Genomic DNA, 23876 nt, shown 5'->3' with positions numbered 1-23876 from the left:
TGTGTGTGTGTGTGTGACAACACTAGCATGACCACAAGCATAGAGCAATTCTAACAGTGATTTACCTGTGATGACCTGTAACTTAGTTACCACAGGGGCTCTCAAATTAGTGTCAGAATCCCCAAGTGAACTTGTAAATCAGATTGCTGTGCCTGTCCCCACATTACTACTTTGGTAGTTCTGGGGTACAGCTCCCCCAGTTCCCTTTCATACACATTGTCAGGTGCCTGTCTATGGAACCCACTCTGAGAACCAATGTCCTGGGGCATGTTTATGGTTGTGTTACTCAGTAAAAATATTAGCATATTGCACAATGCAATCAGGCACATAGGTGTCTAATTTTGGTTTTCCAGATGTGAAAGTGAACTCATGTGTGTGCCAGACCTTCCCTGCACTTGTAATTTGGATGTCTGACCTCTATGTCTGGTTCTTAGTAGTCAACCAGAAAGCCACTCAGGTTATATGTGTGTGGTTTGGGCTGGAATTTTCACTTTGAAGTCTCATTTCATAGAGTCTGTTCTCTGCGAAGACTTATGGTGGGGCAGGTTTGGACACTATGCTCAGCAGTGGGAGGTGACTTCCAACTTGCATGCCTGCTGAGACAGGCCATAGAATGGCTTCCATGCTCTAGTTCAACCTGTTGGCTGGAGACACAAGTCAGGCATAGCTGCTAACAAAGCTCCTTGACCAAGTAGGTCCATCTCAGCTCTGCAGGTGGGCAGAGTCACTGACATCTCTGATTGGGTGTCACCACAAGGTGGAACACAGTCTGTTCTGACAGTCTTCCAAGATCTGAACACTGGTTGTTGTAAGGCTTACCCACCTTCTCCATCCTTATATGATACCCTATGGTCCAGCAGTATAGATTCCCCCAAGGATCCACTTGATAGGAGACCTAACTGGGCCACCCAGGAAGAGGCCGGCCATTTGCAGAATGTTGGATTCCCACCTTGGTCTCTCTCTCTTTTTGATGGAGGAATCATTGTTTGAGGTGGTCTCTCATGGTGGGGGCACTGTGCTGTCCTGGGGGAGGTGCTTGTGGTCAAAGTGAAATGGCTCTTCTTACCCTTCTAATGCTGTCCTTTTTTTTTTTAATATTAAAAAATATTTTTTTTAACATTTACTTATTATTAAGAGACAGAGCATGAGCAGGGGAGGAGCAGAGAGAGGGGGAGACACAGAATCCAAAGCAGTCTCCAGGCTCTGAGCTGTGAGCACAGAGCCCGATGCAGGGCTCAAACTCACAAACTGCGAGATCACGATTTGAGCTGAAGTTGGACGTTCAACCGACTGAGCCAGCCAGGCACCCCTCTAATGCTGTCCTTGGTCTCTGGTCTGGGGTCTCTGGTCCAGGGGTGCTTCAGTCTCATTCCTGAGAACTGAGATTTGCCCAATGGTGTCTTATGTGAATAGTTGCTAGTTGAGCTTATTACAAGACAGACTGAAGTGGGAACCATATATTTCACCATCTTAATGATGTCACCCCTCTGTAATCAATATTTTCATGTCTCATGATCTAGATTTTTTTGATGTTTGTTTATTTTTGAGAGAGAGTGAAGTCAGGCAGAGGCAGAGAGGGGTTTGGGGCAGAGGATCTGAAGCAGGTTTCACATGCTGATGATAGAGGGCCCGATGCAGGGTTTGAAGTCATGAATGGTGAGATCACGCCTGAGCCAAAGTCAGTAGCTTAACCGACCAAGCCACCCAGGTGCCCCATCTCATAAGCTAAAAACGGATGTTTCCCTTTTATAGATAGTACCCACTTGCTGCATTAGTGAGAGAATGAAGACCATTCTCAGTCGACTGTAGACATGACAGAAAATGTTGACATCAAACATCACTCTGAGGGGCGCCTGGGTGGCTTGGTCGGTTAAGCGTCCCACTTCAGCTCAGGTCATGATCTCACGGTCCGTGAGTTCGAGCCCCGCGTTGGGCTCTGTGCTGACAGCTCAGAGCCTGCAGCCTGTTTCGGATTCTGTGTCTCCCTCTCTCTCTGCCCCTCCCCTGTTCATGCTCTGTCTCTCTCTGTCTCAAAAATAAATAAACGTTTAAAAAAAAAAAGAAAAAAAAAGAAAATAATTCTAAATTTCATTCTTTCTCTGTGAACACTGTGTACTCAGTACCATATGGTTTAGCTAGAAATTAAAGCATGCTTTCAAAGTCTAGTCACAGTTTGAAGTTACTTCCTACTTTTAATTTCAACTTGTCAATATGTGTACATTATGATACTTATCTGTTTACTTATATCTATTTTTTTGATCAGTTTTTTAAAGTCACAGTGCAGATCATAAGTGAACACACAGCTCAATGGAATTTCACAAACTGATCGCATCTCTATAAGCCCCTGAGATCAAGAAACAGAATATCATTTGTCCTCCAAAATTCCCCCTTGAGGTCCCCAGTAGCTTTGCCCAAAGCCCAGCACTCTTTTAACATGTAGATAATAGATTGCTGTCCTCGTTTTTGCACTTTTTTGTAAATGTAATCAGGCATGAAGAACTCTTCTGTTTGGCTTTTTTTCTTTCCATCTATTGCTTGTGAATTTATCTGTATTTACTGCACGTTGTTGTGCATCATTCATTAGACTGGATGGATCCAATTCCATTGTGTGAATATCCATTGATCTCATCATTCTACTATTACTGGGCAGGTGAAGAATTCTCCGTGTAGAACTGTCATGAATAGTACTGGCATATAAAATCTTTAATTTGCCTTCTAGTGGAACATGCACACATATCTGCTGGCTATATATGTGGGAGCATATTGCTGGTAAATACAGATGTGTTCAGCTTTTATAGATAGTACCCAATACTTTGCCAAAATCTTTGTACTAATTTTCACACCCACCAGCAGTATATGGGATTTCTGGCTTATCTACATACTTTGCAAAACTTGGTAGTTTAGGTCATCTTCACATTAGGCTTCTGGTTGGTATGTGATAATGACCAAGTCATGGTTTTATTTGCTTTGCTGTTGTTGTTACTTCGTGTTACTATGGAGTTAGGCATTAATTTGGGTAATCGCCTTTTCAAAATGTCTAGTTAGTTATTATGACCATTTTGTTCTGTTGTGATATCTTTTTCTTCAGGCTTTGTAGTTCCGTATATATGCTAAGAATGACTCCATTGTCTCCTCTCTCTTGCCTATTTCTAGCTCTTGAGCTTGTAGTACAAAGAAGTTCTTAATTTTAATGTATCTAATTTGTCACTTTACCCATTATGGTTAGTGTTTTTTATTGTTTTTAGAAATCTTCTCTTATACCAAGACCACATAGATAGAATCCTTTGTGTTTTTCTAAAAGCATCATTAATTATCTTTACAATTTTGGTGAGAAATGTATTAAAAATCAATGAGTTATGTGGTTTGTGTAGTGACTGATGTTTTTTATTCTTTTTCTTTTTTTCACAACATGGCTAACAAATTGAAACATATTCTGAAAATGCTGTATTGTGCTTTTTTCCTTCTGCTTGCACAAGTCATTTCTTTTATTTCTTTTTTATGTTTTTAAATTATTTTAAGTTTATTTATTTTTGAGAGAGAGAGAGAAAAAGTGCAAGCAGGGGAGGGGCAGAGCGAGAGAGGGAGACATAGAATCTGAAACAGGCTCCAGGATCTGAACTGTCAATATAGAGCCTGATGGGGGGCTCGAACTCATGAGTGTTGAGATCATGACCTGAGCTGAAATCGGACACTTAACTGACTGAGCCACACATAGGCGCCCCGCACAAGTCATTTCTTGACATGGATTAACATCACCACCATCTTGGAGCACATTTGTACTGTGATTTCTCTCCATCTTTTCCTGCCAGCGGTGTGTCTGTTGTGTTATAATGTTTGTATTGGGTGTCTTCTAGACTGTTAAGATTAGCCCTATGGACATTGATTGGAGCTTAAAGTAAAAGCTTCCAGGTACACTGAGTTTTTAAAATTTTTCCTCTATGTGTCATTGCCAAATGAGCAGCAAAAACATCATGAAGGGAAACCCATTTTGAGTTTCCCCACTGTTGTGGAAAACAACCCACTGTTGTGGATATCAGAACAAAATGATATATTCCTACATACAGCATTGTTATTATTCCTTGAAATTATGCTGTCAGCTTATGATCTAGACCAACATTTCCTTGATTTTCATCCAGTAGAGGCACAAACAGTGCTTTCTTCCATCAGTGTTTCTTCCATCAATGTTTGTTCCAGCTCTTCAACTGAGTTCAGGGAAGCCCAAAGTATTTTTGTCCTTGTGACCACCTCTGTTTCATTTTACACAATCTCCTTCATCTTTTATATCTATGTTGCTCCTTTAAATATTCCCTGTTGATGGTTGGTAAACACCTCTTCCCTAATTCCTATGTGTTTCTCAACTCTCAGCCCTTTTCTTATAATAAACCATGATTTCATGGTATCCAGGACCTGCCTTGCCTGGGTAAGGAGTACAAAATCCCCTCACCTTATCAGATTCATGTAAATCGTATGATTTTGCATAGTTTAGTTGTTTCTTCACCCATCTCCCTTAGAAAGCCCACTACTGAAATTTAAGGTAGACTTTCATGAGTATTGGGATTTCTTTATCTGGTTGAATGCAATGACTCACAGAGACATTGGAGAAGTGAGCGTTACAAGTCACTGGATTCTTCTGCATTGTATCCTGCCAATCATAGCATTGGAAAATGTTTCATGACATAAGTTGAATAGATTTTATCCCAGATCCTATATCAGATTAATGAGTGTTTGATGAGGTGGTGTACACATGAGAAAATTAGGCAGGAGTCAAACCACGGTCAGAGTGGTGGATATTGTTGGGAGACAATTTTTTAATTATTTCAGTTTCTCCATGTGTTATAGATAGAGCATTGTAAGTTTTTTTTTTTTTTCTTAAACGTCTTTCCACTAATGTTTGTGTATAGAAAGCATTGGAATGTAGTGATATTATCTTGTCCATGGGGTAGAGGACATATTTATTTATTGCACATGAAAACAGATGTTGTCTTCTATGGCAAAAGTTTGGGCAGATGTGCTAGGTGTTGCTTTAGGATATTGGGGTTTCCTGGGATGCCTAGGTGGCTTAGTCATTGGGCATCTGACTTGGGCTCAAGTCATGATCTCATGGTTTGGGAGTACGGGCCCCCACGTCGGGCTCTGTCTTGACAGCTCAGAGCCTGGAGCCTGCTTCAGATTCTGTGTCACCCTCTCTCTCTGCCCCTCCCCTACTTGTGCTCTGTCTCTCAGTCTCTCTGAAAAATAAGTAAGCATTAAAAACATTTTTTTAAAGATATTGAGGTTTCCTATGGTCAAGGTCTCACAGATGTTACACAAACCATCTATGTAGGCAGGATTTACCTGTATGAATTGGGAGTTGGGCCTGGGAGTTGGGGCTAACAAGTGAAATTTGTGTGAAGAAGTTTATGGTGTTAGCTGTGTCATAAGGCATAAATTTTTTGAGTTTGATTTAGGAGTCTCTTGTTTTCTGCCAACATTGGAAAATTGTTACAGGCCAAATTGTTACATTGTAAATGTGTGGAATTTTGGAGTTTTTATAATTCTTGAGATTATCCATGGACTTTTTTCAAAACAAAATAGATATTTATGAGTATGTTTCTGGTTTTATTTGTTCATTTGTTTTGTTTTCTAGATCGCACCTATAAATGAGAGCATACGGTTATATGTCTTTCTTTGTCTTATTTCACTTACCATAATACCTCCTACATCTATCCACATTGTTGTAAGTGGAAGAAAAAAAAACACGACAAAAGCAGAAACAGACCCATAAATACAAAGAACAAAGTGCTGGTTATTGGAGTGAACTGGGAAGGGAGCATGGGTAAAATGGGTAAAGGGGAATGGGAAGGACAGGCTTCCAGTTGTGGAATGAATACATCTTAGGGTAAAAGATACAGCTTTGGGAATGCATTCAGTGCTATTATAATAGCATTATATGGTGACAGGTGGTAGCTACACTTGTGGTGAGCACAGTAGAACCTATAGAGTTGTCAAATCACTATGTTGTACACCTGAACCAATGTAACTTTGTATGCCAGGTATACTTTAATTGTTCTGGCTAGACTATCCAGTACTGTGTTGAATGGAAGGTGGTGAAGGTGCTTCCATACCTTGTTTCTGATCATACAGGAGAAGTTTTCATTCTTTTACTATTGAATATGTTAGATTTCAGCTTTTCATGCACATGTATCGTCTTTTAGATTTGTGGTGGTTTCTTTGTATTTTAATGAGTGTTTGCAATCATGAAATGGTGTCCAAAAGCTCTCATTCCTGTTATGCATCAATTAATATAATCGTGTTATTTTTTATCTTTAATCTGTTAATGTGCAGTCTTAAACTGATAGCTTGCCATAGGTTGAAACACCTTTGAATTCCAGGAAGAATTCCCAGTTGATTATGCTGTAAAATGATAAAATGTGCTTTTGATTCAGTTTGCTTTGTTTTATTGTGGATGTTGCATGAATATTCCTCACAGGTAGTAGTTTGTCTTCTTGTTTACTTGTAGTCTCTTTCTGTGACTTTGATAACTGGGTGATGCTTGTTTAACAGATACTGTTTTGTTTTGTTTTTAATTTTTTTTAACGTTTATTTATTGTTGAGGACAGAGAGAGACATAGTGTGAGCAAGGGAGGATCAGAGATAGAGAGAGAGACACACAGAATCTGAAGCAGGCAGCACAGAGCCTGACACAGGGCTTGAACCCACAGACGACGAGATCATGACCTGAGCCGAAGTCGAATGCTTAACTGGCTGAGCCACGCAGGCACTCCATTGTTGACCTTTTCTGAAACCAATTCTTCCTATTGTTGATACTTTCCTATTTTTGCTGTATCCTATTTTGTTGAGTTTGGTTTTATGTTTAAATTTTCTTCCTTCTGCTAATTTTGGGCTCACATGGTACTTCTAATTTTTTGAGGTATAGGAAAGTGATTTGTGCTACAGCATGACAATATTACAGAGTTATCTCTTAGGCAAGTTTATGTGTTCATAGAGGAATGATGTAGTGACATTTCCTTCTCAGCCATCTGATTACATCCTCTGATTGTATATTAGAAGTTTTCAGAATATTCATCTGAGAGTAGTAAGTGGAATGATTTTACTTTTCTCTTATTTGATATCTTTCAGCTGTATCTTCATATGGTGCCCAGAGATTCCTGCCAAAGCCACACATAGAAGCTTCTTTCCAAAATGTGTCAATGGGTAGATATCAACTTAGTACCCTTGAGAATTTACCCTTAATTACAGACTGGGACAGTGATGGGGAGAGTGAAGGGCAGCAAAGATTTCCTGAAGTACATATCCAAATGGAGACAACTGCCCATAATAAGAATCTCACTGCCCAAAATGGTGAGGAACATAAAGCAGTTTGGAAAACATCCATGTTTAAGTCTGCTACTTCTGCAAAGCAGTGCGTTTCTGTAAGCAAAGACTCAAATAAAATACTTAAGGATACATATTCACGGAAAGAAAATTTGAAAACTCTGGGAAGTTATCTAGTCCATGCTGAAAATAATTATTTGAACCCTTCTAAAAAGAGGATTGGATTGACCTTTCAGTCAAATATTCCTGAAAATCAGAGATTTAAAAATGAAGAAAAAAGTGCCAAGTGGCATCAACTTGAGAGGGCCTCCTTTGAGCAGTTGACCTTACAACAAAACCACAGCGTTTTTAATGGAGGCAGAATTACTGAATGCAGTGAATCTGAGAAAAAATTTAACCAAGGCTCAGATGTTAATAAACATCTGAGGACTCATTTTCCAAAGGACCATTATGAATGTAACAAATGTGGGGAAGTCTTTTATCAAAGTTCAAAACTTATTATACATAAGAGTACACATATGGGAGAGAATCCTTATAATATATGTGGGAGAGCTTTTAACCAGTTCTCCAATATTGATGATCATCAGAGAATTCATATGGGAAAAAAATCATACAGAAGCGATAAACCTGGGAGCATGTTTAATCATCAGGACTAAATATACATAAGATAATAGGTACTAGAGAGAAAAGGTACATTTGTAAGAAATGTGGCAAAACCTTTGACTGGCACTCAAGACTATCTCAACATCAGCGAATGCATACTAGAGTGAAACCTTATAAATGTGAAGAATGTGGTAAAACCTTTAAGTATGGCTCATCACTATATGGACATAGGAGAATCCATACTGGAGAGAAACTTCACATATGCAAAGAATGTGGGAAAGCCTTTAACTGGGCCTCAAGGCTTCATCATCATCACAGAATTCATACTGAAGAAAAACTTCACAAATGTAAAGAATGTAGCAAGGCCTTTAACCAGCTCACAAGCCTCATTAGACATCATAGAATTCATTCTGGAGAAAAACCTTATGAATGTAAAGAATGTGGTAAAGCCTTCAACCAGCAGTCAATGCTTACTCGACATCACAGAATTCATGCTAGACAGAAATTTTAGAAATCTAAAAAATGTGGCAAGGCCTTTAACAGGCAGTCACACTCAACATCACAAATTTCATACTTGAAAGAATCTTTATCAATGTGAAGAATGTGGGAAAACCCTTAATCACTGTTCAATGTTTACTCCTAATCACAGAATTCATACTGGGTCAAACCTTACAATTTTAAAGAATGTGAGTGAACTTCTTTTTTTTTTTTTTTTTTTTTTTTAAATTTTCTTTTCCTTTTGATAGAGAGAGGGAAGGAGAGCATGAGCATGAGAAAGGGACAGAGGTAGAGAGAGAGAGACTCTCAAGTCTGCTCAGCAAACAGCCTGATTCAGGGCTAGTTCCCATGACACTGGGATACTAGCCTGAGCTGAAATCAAGAATCAGTGTAGAATGTCAGCACTGAGAAAGAGCTCCATAGACTCAGATATGAAGAGACAGCTATAAGGAATTGAGATTGACTTTATGGAGCCAATAAAGCCCCCTTGGAATTATCAGCTTAGTACCTTGCTGACAGAGTTTTCAGCAGCCTTGTGAGTTGAGTAAAGAAGATCATTTCTTTTGTTTTTAATATACTTTTTTAAACGTTTATTCATTTTTGAGAGACAGAGAGATAGAGCACAGTAGGGTGGGTCAGAGAGAGAGGGACACACAGAATCCAAAGCAAGGTCCAGGTTCCGAGCTGTCAGCACAGAGCCTGATGCGAGGCTCGAACTCACGAACCATGAGATTATGACCTGAGCTGAAGTCAGATGCTTAACCGACTGAGCCACCGAGGCTCCCCAAGAAGATAATTTCTTTTTTTTTTAATTTTTTAAAATGTTTTATTTATTTTTAAGACAAAGAGACAGAGCATGAGTGGGGATGGGGCAGAGAGAGAGAGACACACACAGAATCTGAAGCAGGCTCCAGGCTCTGAGTTGTCAGCACAGAGCCCAATGCAGGGGCTCGAACTCATGAACTGTGAGATTGTGACTTGAGCTGAAGTCGGATGCTCAACCAACTGAGCCACCCAGGTGCCCCAAGACGATCATTTCTTAACAGGTGCAGGAACCTCAGGACATTTGGGGACTTCAACTATAGGTATTGTAGCCAAAGTCTGATGGTAAGTATTTGGCTTGGCTTCTGGGCTTGAAATGCTATTAAAATTAAATCTAGAGATTCATTGTGAAAAGCCCTGGCACAACTGGTTTTAAAGAGTCTTTAAGTCACTGCAGCAACTTCTTATTCAGCATGTCTCCAGAAGCAAGGGAAACAAAAGCAAAAATGAGACTTCATCAAAATAAACAGCTTTGGCACAGCAAAGGAAACCATCAGCAGAATTAAAAGGCAACCAATGAAATGGGAGAAGATATTTGCCAATGACATCAGATAAAGTGTTAGTACGCAAAATCTATAAAGAACTTATCAAACTAAACACCCAAAAAACAAGTAATCCAGTGAAGAAATGGGCAAAAGACATGAACAGACACTCCTCCAAAGAAGACAACCAGATGGGCAACCAACACATGAAAAAATGCTCAACATCACTTATCCTCAGGAAATACAAATCAAAACCACAATGAGATACCACTTTACACCTGTCAGAATGGCTGACATTAAAAACAACTCAGGGGCGCCTGGGTGGCGCAGTCGGTTAAGCGTCCGACTTCAGCCAGGTCACGATCTCACGGTCCGTGAGTTCGAGCCCCGCGTCAGGCTCTGGGCTGATGGCTCAGAGCCTGGAGCCGTTTTCCGATTCTGTGTCTCCCTCTCTCTCTGTCCCTCCCCCGTTCATGCTCTGTCTCTCTCTGTCCCACAAATAAATAAACGTTGAAAAAAAAAAATTAAAAAACAAACAAACAAACAAACAACTCAGGCAACAACAGATGTTGGTGAGGATGTGACCTAAATATGTTGTTCCACTTTCTTTTGGCAAAAAGTTTCACTGTTAAAAGTCTAGTGATATTCCAATTTTCTCCTATTTTGCAAATGTAGAAATATATTAAATTCTGTTAAATAGGGGAAAAAAAAGAGTCTTTAAGTCAAACCTCTATTCTTGCTGCACTTATGTAAATAACCAGGCCAAGTGTTTTTCTCCTAAACTAGACTTTTTTTGCAATGAAATTTGGCTATGTTTGGTAAAAATGAGGGTGATTATAGTAAAAAATGTTTCAGTGAAACATCTTTGTGGATATTAGACTTAAATGCTATTCATCATAAACTGGACTAAAATGCTGGATCAGTGACATGAAACCTGGTAACTTTTAATACGTGAAACTCCCAAGGAAGTTTCAGATGACAGAATGGAAGGGGATTTGGACAGACGTTCCCACCCCACCCCCATAATGTGCCAGTTTGGCCTGTGGATAATTTCAGCTGAAAATACCTGAAACTGCAGCCTCAAGAGGAAAACTTCTCCCTCCTTTAACCACACGGAAGAATCTGAAATTGGAAGTCTTTCCCAGAAGAACAATTATTAACAGAGGCAAAGTTTATCTCGGTGACCCATCTGTAAGTCAGGGCAAACATCTAATTACCTAATAGCTGCTCTTACTGTCCTGTGAAGTCCATTCATTTCCTTAGGAGTTCTAGGCACCTACACCATTTTCCTTAGTTCAGGATGATATTTGTACCTCATCTTGCCTGACAGTCTTTGGAATGTCCCCATCTATGTGAATTCCTTGTATGTCTACCTATTAAATTTTATTTTCTCCTGTTAATCTCTGTCATGTCAATTTGATTCTTAGTCCATCCAGAATGACCTTTGAGGGGACAAGAATTCTTGTTTTCTGACAGAGGATTTGATTTTAAGACCTCATTTTCTGGCATCCCATTTCAAGTATAAAAAGATGGTTGAGAAGTAGGAAATACTTCTACAAGGGTTGATAAAAAAAATTTTTTTTTAATGTTTATTTTTGAGAGAGAGACAACATGATCAGGGGAGGGGAAGGGAGAGAGGAAGACACAGAATCCGAAGCAGGCTCCAGGTTCTGAGCTGTCAGCATAGAGTCCGACGGCTCTATGGGGCTTGAACATACGAACTGCCAAATTATATAACCTGCACTGAAGTCAGACACTTAACTGACTGAGCCACCCAGACACCCTGGGGTTGGTACATTTAAGCTCAGTTTTTGTCACTATTTCAGAAGGCTCCTTTTTTATTTTTTGCATGGTAACTATCTTGTCACTGTTTTCTTTAAAAGCTTCTAAGTTGCAGTCAAAATATATACCCCATTTAATTTGTTTAGGTGAATAGATGGCTGTCTGGAGGAGGATGTATACGTATACAAATTGAGTATGTCTAGGGGTCTTCATTGAAGCCATGTGAGCGTTAAAATCATGCCATGAGTCCCATGTTACGTTAAAATAAAAAACATCTAGTTAGAATTCAGCCTTTCATTGCCTTGGTACAATAAGGTGAAATTGAGCACTTCTATTGTCCTTAGCTCATCAGAAATAATAGAAATGGTGTAATTTTGTGGGGTAAGGTGAATCTGCAATAAAAGAAAAGAAAAAATATAGTAGATCTCAGAAAAAAAAATGATAGTGCCATTGACTAACAAGGTCTGGTCAGCGGTCAGTGTGTCAATACTCTCCCCAAAATAAGCACTCTTGGCAGCTGCTGGCTGAAATCTTTGAGAAGCCCCCACTGGCCAGGGGCCAATGAATCATGTATAGAACATCTACATGGGACTAGGTTCCCGCTGTGCTCACCAAAATAGTAACCAAAGCAAATGAGAGTTTGTCTACCATGTGCAGCAAACCATAAAATCATACATTGAGCTTTTTCAGTAAACCAATTTAAGCTATTTGTATGGACCCACCCAGGAGAAGGAGGAGCTAATGCTCCAAAGACTTGAACTCCTCAATGGCTTGCAAATTAAGGTTTTTAAGGAGAAAATTGGGTTCAACAGTATTCTGATGAGATAGAGCAGAGACTAGATTCAGCTCTCCTCAACCATGAAATCCAGCATTTTTTGACTCCCTGGATAAGGGGGAGGGGGGGGAACCAACCTAAAACTCTATGCCTCTTTAGTAGTTTGTGTTGCAGGAATTCAGAGGGAGGATGCTTACTGTGAACACTGGTAAAGATGACCAAACTAGGGTATGCCATGATGAATTCCCTGATCTCTAATTTAGGGGGTATGCCAGAGGACACTTTCCTTTCCTTGGTGTTGTGTTCTTCATTCTCAAGCATGCAGCCCAGTGAAGCCTTGCATGAAACTCCCAATTTGTTTCATTGTTGATTTCTATTGATCAGAGAGCTCAAGGACTGGGTCAGTTTTAGTATCACCGAGAAAGTGAATGCCCTTGATTGGAGACCTGTGAGGCCATGTTAGCAGATGTTACTTAATAACTTTTGGTCATACTTCACCTGGTACCCCAGAGGTGTATTCCATCTCAAAAGTCTTTCAATCAGAAAAATATCTTTCTTCTTTATGTTAGAGGTTTCATTAGGGGCATCTGGTAGTTCTGTCAGTAGGGTAGTGCTGATAACATGTAAGCTAGTGGGGTTGCATTCCAATCTCTTGAGTCTAGGCTACATGTGCCTTGGCTGGTACATCCGTGCCTAGAGGCAGTATGACCTGTGCACTGTTTCTTCTGAACCATCAAGATCAATGCTGGCTTCATTAGATCAATTTTGTGTAGATAGTGTCAGGGAGCATATGAATTTCTTTCCCCTTAAAGGTCATTCTAGCTGGACTAAGAATCCAATTGGAATAAGACAAATTAACAGGAGAAGATCAAATTAAATTTCATAAGTAGAAGATACCCTCACAGACATGGAAATCCCAAAGATAATCAGGCAAAAGGAGGTATACATGTCATCCTGAACTAAGGAGGCAGGTCTGGGACTTCACAGTGGAGAAATGCCCTTCACAGGGTGATAAGAGCAGATGTTTGGTAATTAGATGTTTGCCCTTTCACACAGGTGGGCGACTCAGATAAGATTGCCTCTGGTAATACTTATTCTGTGTAGAAAAAAAAAAAAAAAACAACAACCAATTTTGATTCTTCTCTGCAGTTAAGGAGGGGCAAAAGCTTCTCTTGGGCCTACAGGGTGTCAAATGCCTTTGCTCAAAAAACTCTTCATACCAAAGTGTCCCATCTTGGAGAAGCCTCCCCTGGGCCACTAAAGAACATTGCTTTAAGGTAGTCTCTGTACATAGAGCTGTGTGTCATGTTAGATAAACTCTAGTTCAAGTAACCTTGGTTGAAACCTAGTTTGCCTTTATTGGTTGGTTGGCAAAATACTGTCATAAAAGAGGAAAAATAATATAATTGGGTTTTTTTTTAAGTTCATTTATTTTGAGAGAGAAACAGAGCATGTGAGTGGGGGAGGAGCACAGAGAGTGGAAGAGAGAGAGAGAATTCGAAGTGCTGTCACTGTAGAGCCAGACTCTGGGCTCGAACTCACAAACTGGGGGATCATGACCTGGGCTGAAATTAGGAGTTAGACGTTTCACTGATTGAACCACCTAGGTGCCCCAATATGTTTAGTTTTAGAAAATTTTCTTTTATTTTTTGCATTAACTTACAAAAATTGTTGTGATGTTATCCAGTGACTAGTAAATTTTTGAAGAGGATTATTGTTGCCATTCTTCATATAACCTATACAACCTATAACTGTCATAAAAATTATTCCATTCATTCATCAAATAATATTTTGGGAAACTATTTCCTAGAATTCTACAACATCCTCTCTTCTCTAATGAGGACAATACTGGATTGAAAATTAAAGAATCCAACAAAACTCATACTACTATTTTTAAAATAAATGAGTCTTGCAATATAGGATGAGTCTAAGCCCTATCTGATCACCTCATGGAGCAGAGAAGGAATCCTGGGATGTGAATAAAATGGAGCCTTACATCCAGGTAGGTTGGAATGAATGAAGCAGATGACCAAGGTGAGGTCCAAAGGTCACGCAGGAGACCAAATCTTAAAATGTGGATTGAGAAGCACTACTTGAAATAATTTTCCAGAAGCTTCAGTTCATATCTCCTGCTGTCACAGAAGGACAGTCCTATCCAACACTCACTATCTTCCTATGTCTTCTAAGGATTATCCTTCTGCTCCCCTGGTCTTCCATCATATTGACAGTGAAGGCCAAAGTGCTTTCCATAGTCTGTGGGGGCCTGCATGATCTGCCTGCTTTTCTATGGCTTTGTGGGGGGGGGGGGTGGTCTGGGGAAATCTGTGCATATTTCTGAGGAACTCTATGCTAAGCCATTTTTTTTAAGTTCATTTTTGCTGCATAACAGATGTCAATTGTTACTGTATTTCTTAACAATGATGATTTTCTAATTTTGTCTTGCATATATTAAGTTCGCATGACTGTGTTCTAGATGTTTTCACTTTGTGGTTAGTTTTCTGTGAAATTCAGCTGTGATTTTAATTTCTCAAGTTCTGACAGAACATGCTTGAATGTACATGTGTTTTAAAAGTAGTGAGTTTGATCATTAGTGAAAGTCCCCATATTTATTAAAATGTTTTGTTCATATATATAAATTTCCCTTGAGACAAAAATCATCAGGATTTTCATCCACTTTCCTTAAAATGTATCTGAATTGTGGTATGATTAATACCTAAATGTTTATTTTATATAGCTGTGATTCTCAGCATATTTTGCAATAATCGTGGTGTTTCTTTATTCAGAAATGTTTGTTATTGTTGTTGCTTCTAAGGAATGAATAAACAGCCTTGCCATTCTGTGTAAAAACAGGAGTAGCTCTTAATAACACATTCTCTGATGTCATTTAAATATTTATCATACAAAATTTTTAAGTATTTATTTTGAGACAGAGAAAGCAGAAGAGGCAGAGAGAGAGAGAGAGAGAGAGAGAGCGAGCGGGAGAGAGAGAATCCCAAGCAGACTCCATGCTGTCAGCACAGAGCTCAGCATGGGGCTCCATCCCAGGAATGGTGAGATCATGACCTGAACCAAAATCAAGAGCCAGATGCTTAACCAACTGAATCAGCCAGCTGGCCCCTTTCATAAGATTTTTATTAGAGCATTTTATGATCGACTACAATGGATTTTCTGAACAATTTATGTCATATAACACATGCTACTTCTTCAAATGCTGCTTTTCTTGAGTGCACAGTCTCAGTTTAAAATGAGAGTTATATAGAAGGATCCTTTTATAATAGAGTATCTATGTGTTGTTTTTTAAAAATTTTTTTTCTGGCTGTAGATTTATTCGACACAAAACAATCTCCAGCTTTAATGAGGTGGCTGACCACATCCACAACCAAATCTGCCTGTAAACTGGAATTCAGTTGCTGACCCAGCCCAGGCGCCAACTTCCTTGTTGGCACCAGGGGGCACAGCGTTTCATCTGTTGGTATCTCTGTCAGCTTCCCCTTGTGTGAGACTTGCAGGTCACTTTCCCTCCAGGCCTTTGGGCCATGGCCTCCCTGTCTCAGGACCTCTGTGGGGCAGCGTGGCAGGCAAAATCTCAGGGGGCAGGTGGAGGTAAGCGTGGAGATCCTGGATACCCTCATTGGTAAGATAGCAGTAGAAATGTCTGCAGGCAAACTGTTCCTTTATGTAGCCTCATGATTTGAGAGACTGCATGGCCTTCATGATATGAAGTTTGACATGTTCTTGTCTGCCAGCTCGGGGTGTTCTGGCATGTGGACATCCTTCTTGGCCACCATCACTCCCTCCTTGAAAGGGAGTTCATAAATGGCAATTCAGTTCTTCTCCAGCATCAACATCTTGGCAGCTCCTATGTATGGGACCGGTGCTGGAAAGCTAGAATATCTAGGTTTTATTCAGAATTTTTTAACATTTCTCTTATTCTTTAAAAAATTTTTTTTTAACATTTTTTCATTTTTGAGAGACAGAGAAGAGTGTGAGCAGGGGAGGGGCAGAGAAAGAGAGGGAGACAGAATCCAAAGCAGGCTCCAGGCTCTGAGCTGTCAGCACAGAGCCTGTCACCGGGCTCGAACCCACGAACACCAGATCATGACCTGAGCCGAAGTTGGACACTCAACTGACTGAGCCACCCAGGCGCCCCAACATTTCTCTTATTCTTGTTTTGCAATTCAGTAACAAAGCTTCCTGTTTAATGATGGTTTCCACAGCATTAATTAGTTGTGCTTTTGTTTTTTAATCTATGTTTTATAATTTTGGATAACAATTCAACCCAGTACTTGAAGACCATGTAGGGTTTAATTCAAATAGGATTTGGGTTAGACATGTCAATTGCCAATAAAAGTATACGTGTATTGGGGCGCCTGGGTGGCTCAGTCAGTTGAGCATCCGACTTTGGCTCAGGTCATGATCTCACAGTTTGTGGGTTCAAGCCCCACATCAGGCTCTGTGCTGACTGCTTGCTCAGAGCCTGGAGCCTGCTTCAGATTCTGTCTCCTTTCTCTGCCCCTCCCCCGCTCACGCTTTGTCTCACTCTGTTTCTCAAAAATAAATAAAATGTAAAAAAAAAAAAAAAAATTAAAAAAAAAAAGTATACGTGTATTGTTTGTATAAATACTACCTATACATTGTTGGTTCATGACTTACCACATTTGTTTTTTTTTTTCTTGGTTAGTTGTCAGTGGTTGTTTTATCCTGTCTGTTTTATCCTGGGTGAGTTGTCATAATAGAATTAGTGTTGTCATCTATTTGGGAATGAATTCATATTCTCTTTGGGAGAGAAACACCTTTTTGAATTGAAATTAATTTTTTAAAACTCACATCTATGGGGCCCCCGGGTGGCTCAGTCAGTTAAGTGTTTGACTCTTGATGTCAGCTCAGGTCATGATCTCATGGTTCATGGGTTTGAGCTGAACATTGGGCTTCACACTGTGCAGAGACTGCTTGTGATTCTTTCTCTCTCTTCCTCCCCTGCTCTCTCTCTCAAAATAAACTTTAAAAAAAGCCCACTGCAAATTCATAAAAATAACTTAAAAAACTCATATCTCTATCAATTTTAGGTGTCATAATTTATTCTTAATTGTGGCAAAAAATATATGCCATGAAATGTACCATTTTAATCTTTTTTTTTTTTTTTTTTTTTTTTTTTTTTTGAGAGAGAGAGGGCACAAGTGAGCAACGGGCAGAGACAGGGATAGAGAGAGAATCCCATGTGAGGCAGAGAGAGAAGCAGGGTTAACCTGAAGCAGGGCTTGTGCTCACCCAAAGTGGGGCTCAAGCTCACCTGAAGTGGGGCTCCAACTCATGAATTGTGAGATCATAACATGTATTGAAGTCAGATGCTTAACTGACTGAGCCACCCAGGTGCCCCTTAACCATTTTTTTACTAAAGTGTTAAGTTTATTTACATTATTGTAAAGTCAATCTGGAGTTTTCTCATCTTGCAAAACTGAGACCCAATACCTTTTAAGCAGCCAGTTTGACATTGGTCTCCATTTCTAAGCCCCTGGCATGCTTTCTCTCTCTCTTTCTCTTTCTCTCTCTCCCCTCCTTCCTCCCTCCCTTCTTGCCTCTCCATCCACCCATCCATCCATCCATCCATCCATCCATCCATCCATCCTTTCCTCCCTCCCTTCCTGCCTTCCTGCCTTCGTCTGCCCATCGTTTCATCCTTCCTTTTTCGTGAGGTTCTCAATACTAGGTTAGTCACTTAAATGAATCATAGTGTAGCTCTCTGTGACTCATTTATTTCACTTAACATAATATCATCACATCTTAACCATGTGTATAAAGTGACAAGATGTGTTTCTTTTTTAAAGCTGGGTATTATTCTAGTGCACGTATATGCTACATTTTCTTTATTTGTTCACGAACATTTCTATTGTTTTCATTTATTAATGGTTTTCTGAATAATGCTGCTATGAAACTGCTTTTGCAAATATCTCTTGAAGATAGTACTTTGAATTCTTTTGGTTATATATGCTCAAGTGGGAGGGCTGGATCATATGAAATATGATTTAAAAATTTTTGAGGAAACTCCATTCTCTTTTCCATAGTGGTTGTGCCATTTGCATTTCCTCTAGTGGTGCATAAGGGTTCCAATTTCTAGTCTTGCTTTCCAACATGTGTAGGTTTTGTTGTTGTTGTTGTTGTTTAATGTTGGGATCTGAACGGGTGTGAGGTGATACCTCACTGCTTGATTTGTATTTCTCTAATGAACAGGGATTTTGAGCATCTCTCATATGCTTGTCCATTTGTATATCTTCCTTGGATTATGTCCATTCAATCCTTTGTCCATTTTTTAATCATGCTAGTTGCTTTTTGGTTGTTGTTGCAAGAGTTCTTTCTATATTCTAGATGTTAATTCTTTATGCTGTAGAGGCTCTGTAAAAAATTTCCTTCCATTTCTCAGATTGCCTTTCTACTCCAGTTTCCTTAGAATTACTTTCTCTGAATTCCATGAGTTTAAATATATTGTGTTTCATTTCATTAGCCTCAAGATATTTACTGGTTATTTTTTGAATTTCATTTTGACCCATTGATTGTTCAAGAGCGTGTTGTTCAATTTCCAAATATTTGTGGAATTTCCAATTTTCCATCTGGTATTCATTTTTAGTTCCATTCCATTGTGGTCAAAAAAGATACTGGTATGATTTTAATCTTCTTTATTTTGTTAAACTTATTTCATAGACAAATGGGTTGTCTCTACTAGAGAATGTTCCATGTGTGATTGAGAAGATTGTGTATTCTGCTCTTGCCTGGTGGAGTGATCTATGTTATGTCCATTATATGTAATTGGTCTATAACTTTGTTCAAGTACTCTCCTTATTGAACTTGAATGTAGTCTTTTTATCCAGTTAAATCGAAGTATTACCCTTTGCTACTATCATGATGCTGTTTATATCTTGCTTCAGTTCTGTCTTTTGTGCTTCATATATATGGGATCTCTGGTGTTAGGTGCACATATAATGATAATTGTTCTGGTACCTGAGTAATTTCATCTCTTTATCTACATATAATGCCATTTTTCTGTTCCTGCACTCTTTGCACTTAATGTGTATTGTCTGATATTAATATGGCCACCTGTGCCCTCTTTTGGTCTCCATTTGCATAAAATGTTCATTTAAATACTTTTACTTGCATCTTATGTGTGTCCTTAGATTCGATGTGACTCTCTTGCAGACAAGAGGTTGTTGGATTTTGTGTTTTACTCACTCAGCCAGTTTATGCCTTTTAATGGGGGAGTTTAATTTACTTACCATCAAAGTAATTACTGAAAGGGAAGGGCTACTACTGCTGTTTTTTCATAGTTTTCTATACTTCTTGTGCCTATTTCATCCCACTTTTCCTCTTTTATTGTGTTCCATTATGTTTTTTTGAGGTTTGTAGTGATACGTTTTCATACCATTCTTATTTCCTTTTTGTGTCTTCTATAGTTTTGTTTTGTTTTGTTTTTGGTTATCATGGGGATACTTAAAACATCTCAAAACTGATATTGTCAATACATACACAAATGTACTACTTAAAATGTCCACCCCTGCACCCACTTTATGTCACCAATAACCCAAATTATTTTGTTTTATACTCTATAATTTAGATATATCATTTTTGTGCCTTAAAAAAATTGTCACAAAAAAAGCAATTTGTGCTATTCATAGCAATAGTCCAGTTTTCTCTACTTGTGTAGACACTTACATTTACCAGAGAGCTTTATATTTTCATGTGGTTTTAGTTACTAATTAGAATCTTTTTAACTTCTAAATAGTATGCTTAACCGATTGAGCCCCTACAATATTTTTGGTTGATATTTTCTGATCTTTAAGTACTTGAATATATTATCCTATGCACTTCCTCATATATGTTCTACTGAGAAACTATTCATATTCTTAGAGGAGCTCTTTTGCACAAGTTGGATTGCTTTTCTCATGATGTTTCACAATTCTCTGTTCACATGTGATTTTTGATAAATTAATTATAATACAACACTGTGTTAATGTCTTGACATCTATCCTACCTAGAATTCATAGAGGTTCTTGAATTTGTCTTTTTTCACAATTGTGAGAATTATAAACCAATAGTTCTTTATGTAAGCTCTCTACCTCCTTTCACTCTCCTCTCCTAAGGGGATCTCCTTAACGTGTATATTGGTCCACTTGTTGGTATCCCATAAGTCCCTTAGACTCTGTCCTTTTCCACATGTTTTTTTTTCTCCTCTCAATGGGTAACTTAAACTAATGAGTCTTTAAATTGTCTAATTCTGGGGCCCCTGGGTGGCTTGGTTGGTTGAGCGTCTGACTTCGGCTTAGGTCATGATCTCGCAGTTTGTGAGTTTGAGCTGTGCGTCAGGCTCTGTGCTGACAGCTCAGAGCCTGGAGCCTGCTTCAGATTCTGTGTCTCCCTCTCTCTCTGCTCCTTCCCCGCTCATGCTCTGTCTCTCTCTGTCTCTCAAAAATGAATAAACATTAAAAAAAATTAAATTGTCTAATTCTTTCTTCTGTTTGATCAAGTCTGTTGCTGGCCCTTTAGTGTAATTTTAAATTCAGTTATTGTGCTTTTCAGCTCCCAATTTATACTTGGTTGTTTTTCATACTCTGTCTCTTTTGATTTTCATTTAAGTCATGCATAGTTTACTGGATATCATTTAGTTACTTATCTATTTTTGCCTCTTCCTTCATGAGCACCTTTATGATAGTTATTTTGAATTCTTTGTCAGGTAATTAATAGTTTTCTATTAATTTAGAGCCAGTTTTGTAGTTTTATTTTGCTCCCTTGATTGGAACATGTTTTTCTGTTTCAATGTATGCCTTGTGATCTTTTGGTGAGGATTGGGAATTTATTTTTCTTAATTTTATTTAAATCCAAGTTAGTTAACATGTAGTGTAATAATGGTTTCAGGAGTAGAGTTTAGTGATTCATCACTTCCATATAACACCCAGTGCTCATTCCAACAAGTGCCCTACTTAATGCCCATTGCCCATTTAGCCCATCCCCCCACCCAACACCCCTCCAGCAACCCTCAATTTGTTCTCTGTATTTAAGAGTTTCTTCTGGTTTGCCTTCCTCTCTGTTTTTATCTTATTTTTCCTTCCCTTCCCCTATGCTCATCTGTTTTGTTTCTTAAATTCCACATGAGTGAAATCATATGATATATATGTTTCTCTGACTTATTTCACTTAGCATAATACAGTCTAGTTCCATCCATGTTGTTGCAAATGGCAAGATTTCATTCTTTTTGATTGCCAAGTAATATTCCTGTGTGTTTGTGTGTGTGTGTGTGTGTGTACACCACCTTTTCTTTATCCATTCATCTTTCAGTGGGCATTTGGGCTCTTTCCACAATTTGGCTATTGTTGATAGTGCTGCTATAAACACTGTTGTGCATGTGCCCCTTAGAATCAGCATTTTTGTATCCTTTGGATATATATCTACTAGTGCAATTGCTGGGTCATAGGGTAGCTCTATTTTTAATTTTTTGGGGAAACTCCATACTGTTTTCCAGAGTGACAGCACCAGTTTGCATTCCCACCAGCAGTGCAAAAGGGTTCCCTTTCTCCACATCCTCACCAACATCTGTTGGTGGCTATGTTGATAATTTTAGCCATTCTGATAGGTGGGAGATGGTGGGAGATGGTATCTCATTGTGGCTTAAATTTGTATTTCCCTGATGATGAGTGGTGTTGAGCATCTTTTCATGTGTCTGTTAGCCATCTGGATGTCTTCTTTGGAAAAGTGTCTGTTCATGTCTTTTGCCCATTTCTTCACTGGATTATTTGATTTTGGGGCATTGAGTTTGATAAATTCTTTATGGATTTTGGATACCAACTCTTTGTCTAAAATGTCATTGCAAATATGTTCTCCCATTCTATAGGTTGAATTTAGTTTTGTTGATTGTTTCCTTCTCTGTGCAGTAGCTTTTCATCTTGATGCAGTCCCAGTAGCTCATGTTTGTCTTTCTTTCCCTTGCCTCCACAGACAGATCTCGTAAGAAGTTGCTCTAGTCTAGATCAAAGAGCTTGTTGCCTGTTTTCTCCTCTAGGATTTTGATGGTTTCCTGTCTTACATTTATGTCTTTCATCCATTTTGAGTTTATTTTTGTACATAGTGTAAGAAAATGGTATAGGCTCATTCTTCTCCATGTTGCTATCCAGTTTTCCCAACACCATTTGTTGAAGAGAAGGTCTTTTTCCCATTGGATATTCTTTCCTACTTTGTTGAAGATTAGTTGGCCATACGTTTGTGGGTCCATTTCTGGGTTCTCTATTCTGTTCCATTGATTTATGTGTCTGTTTTTGTGCCACTATCATATTTTCTTGATGATTACAGCTTTGTAATACAGCTTAAAATTTGGAATTGTGATGTCACCAGCTTTGGTTTTCTTTTTCAACATTGCTATTCAAGGTCTTTTGTGGTTCCACACAAATTTGAGAATTGTTTGTCCTAGCTCTGTGAAAAATGCCAGCGTTATTTTGATAGAGATTGTATTGAATGTGTAGATTGCTTTGTGTAGTATTGATATTTCAACAATATTTTGTTCTTCCAATCTATGAGCATGGAATGTTTTTCCATTTCTCTGTCTTCTTCAGTTTCTTTCATAAGCTTTCTATAATTTTCAGTGTACAGATCTTTTACCTCTTTGGTTAGGTTTATTCTTGGTATTTTACGTTTTGGGTACAATTGTAAATGGAATTGGTTCTTTGATTTCTCTTTCTGCTGCTTTATTATTAGTGTATAGAAATGCAACTGAGGGATGCTTGGGTGGCTCAGTAGGTTAAGCATCCAGCTCTTAATTTCAGCTCAGGTCATGGTCTCATAGTTCGTAGGATCAAGCCCTGCATCAGGCTCTGCTCTGACAGTGTAGGACCTGATTCAGGTTCTCTCTCTCTCTTTCTCTCTCTCTCTGCCCCTCCTCCACTGATGCATGCTCTCTCTTTCCCACTCTCTCTCAAAAAAAAAAAAAAAGGAAGAAAGAAAGAAAATAAATGCAGCTGATTTCTGTACACTGGTTTTATTCTATCTTGTGACTTTGCCAAATTTATGGATCACTTCTAACAATTTTTTGATGAGTCTCTTGGGTTTTCCATGTTGAGTTATCATGTTATCTTCAAAGAGTGAAAGTTTGACTTTTCCCCTTTGCTGCTTTCATAATTCTTTCTTGTCTGTGTATTTTGTGAATTTGACTATGATATGCCTTGGTGATGCTGGGTTTTTGTTGAATCTAATGGGAGTTCTATGTGCTTCTTGGATTTTGATGTATGTGTCCTTTTCCAGATTAGGAAATTCGCTCACATAAGCCTCCTGCCCATTTTTCTCTATCTTCATCTTCTAGGACTCTTATGATTCAAATGTTATTTGTCTTTAATAAGTCACCAATTTTTCTAAGTCTTCACTCAGCTCTCTAGTCTCTGGTGTGGGAATTTTGTGCCCTTAGAGACATGTGATCAGGTACCCCTCCTTTGTCTCAGGTTTCTGTCCACTCCCTCACATTTCCCCTGTTTGTGTCCAGGCTGTGTGCCTTCCAGATGGTGCCTCCCTCCAGAGTTTTATCTAAGATTGGGCTATGTTTCAAAACCCCATACTTCAGAGATCACTGCAGC

General features: G+C 38.9%; 1 protein-coding gene and 1 pseudogene across 2 annotated transcripts in view; one reads left to right on the top strand and one right to left on the bottom strand.

The window, feature by feature from the left end:
- Window positions 1-23876, top strand: part of LOC122209087 (putative protein ZNF720) — a 76352-nt gene that overhangs the window by 16840 nt on the left and 35636 nt on the right. The window contains exon 3 of one of the 2 annotated variants that reach the window (XM_042920712.1): window positions 7120-7194. The exons of the other annotated variant lie outside the window; for it this stretch is intronic. The gene's annotated coding sequence lies outside the window, so the exon portion shown is untranslated. The remainder of the gene's footprint in view (window positions 1-7119; window positions 7195-23876) is intronic. 2 annotated transcript variants of the gene reach the window in all.
- LOC122208845 lies at window positions 15628-16124 on the bottom strand (annotated as a pseudogene).

The sequence above is a fragment of the Panthera leo genome, chromosome E2, assembly GCF_018350215.1.
Source record: "Panthera leo isolate Ple1 chromosome E2, P.leo_Ple1_pat1.1, whole genome shotgun sequence".
Classification (NCBI taxonomy): domain Eukaryota; kingdom Metazoa; phylum Chordata; class Mammalia; order Carnivora; family Felidae; genus Panthera; species Panthera leo.
This window is presented reverse-complemented; position numbering and strand designations above follow the sequence as displayed.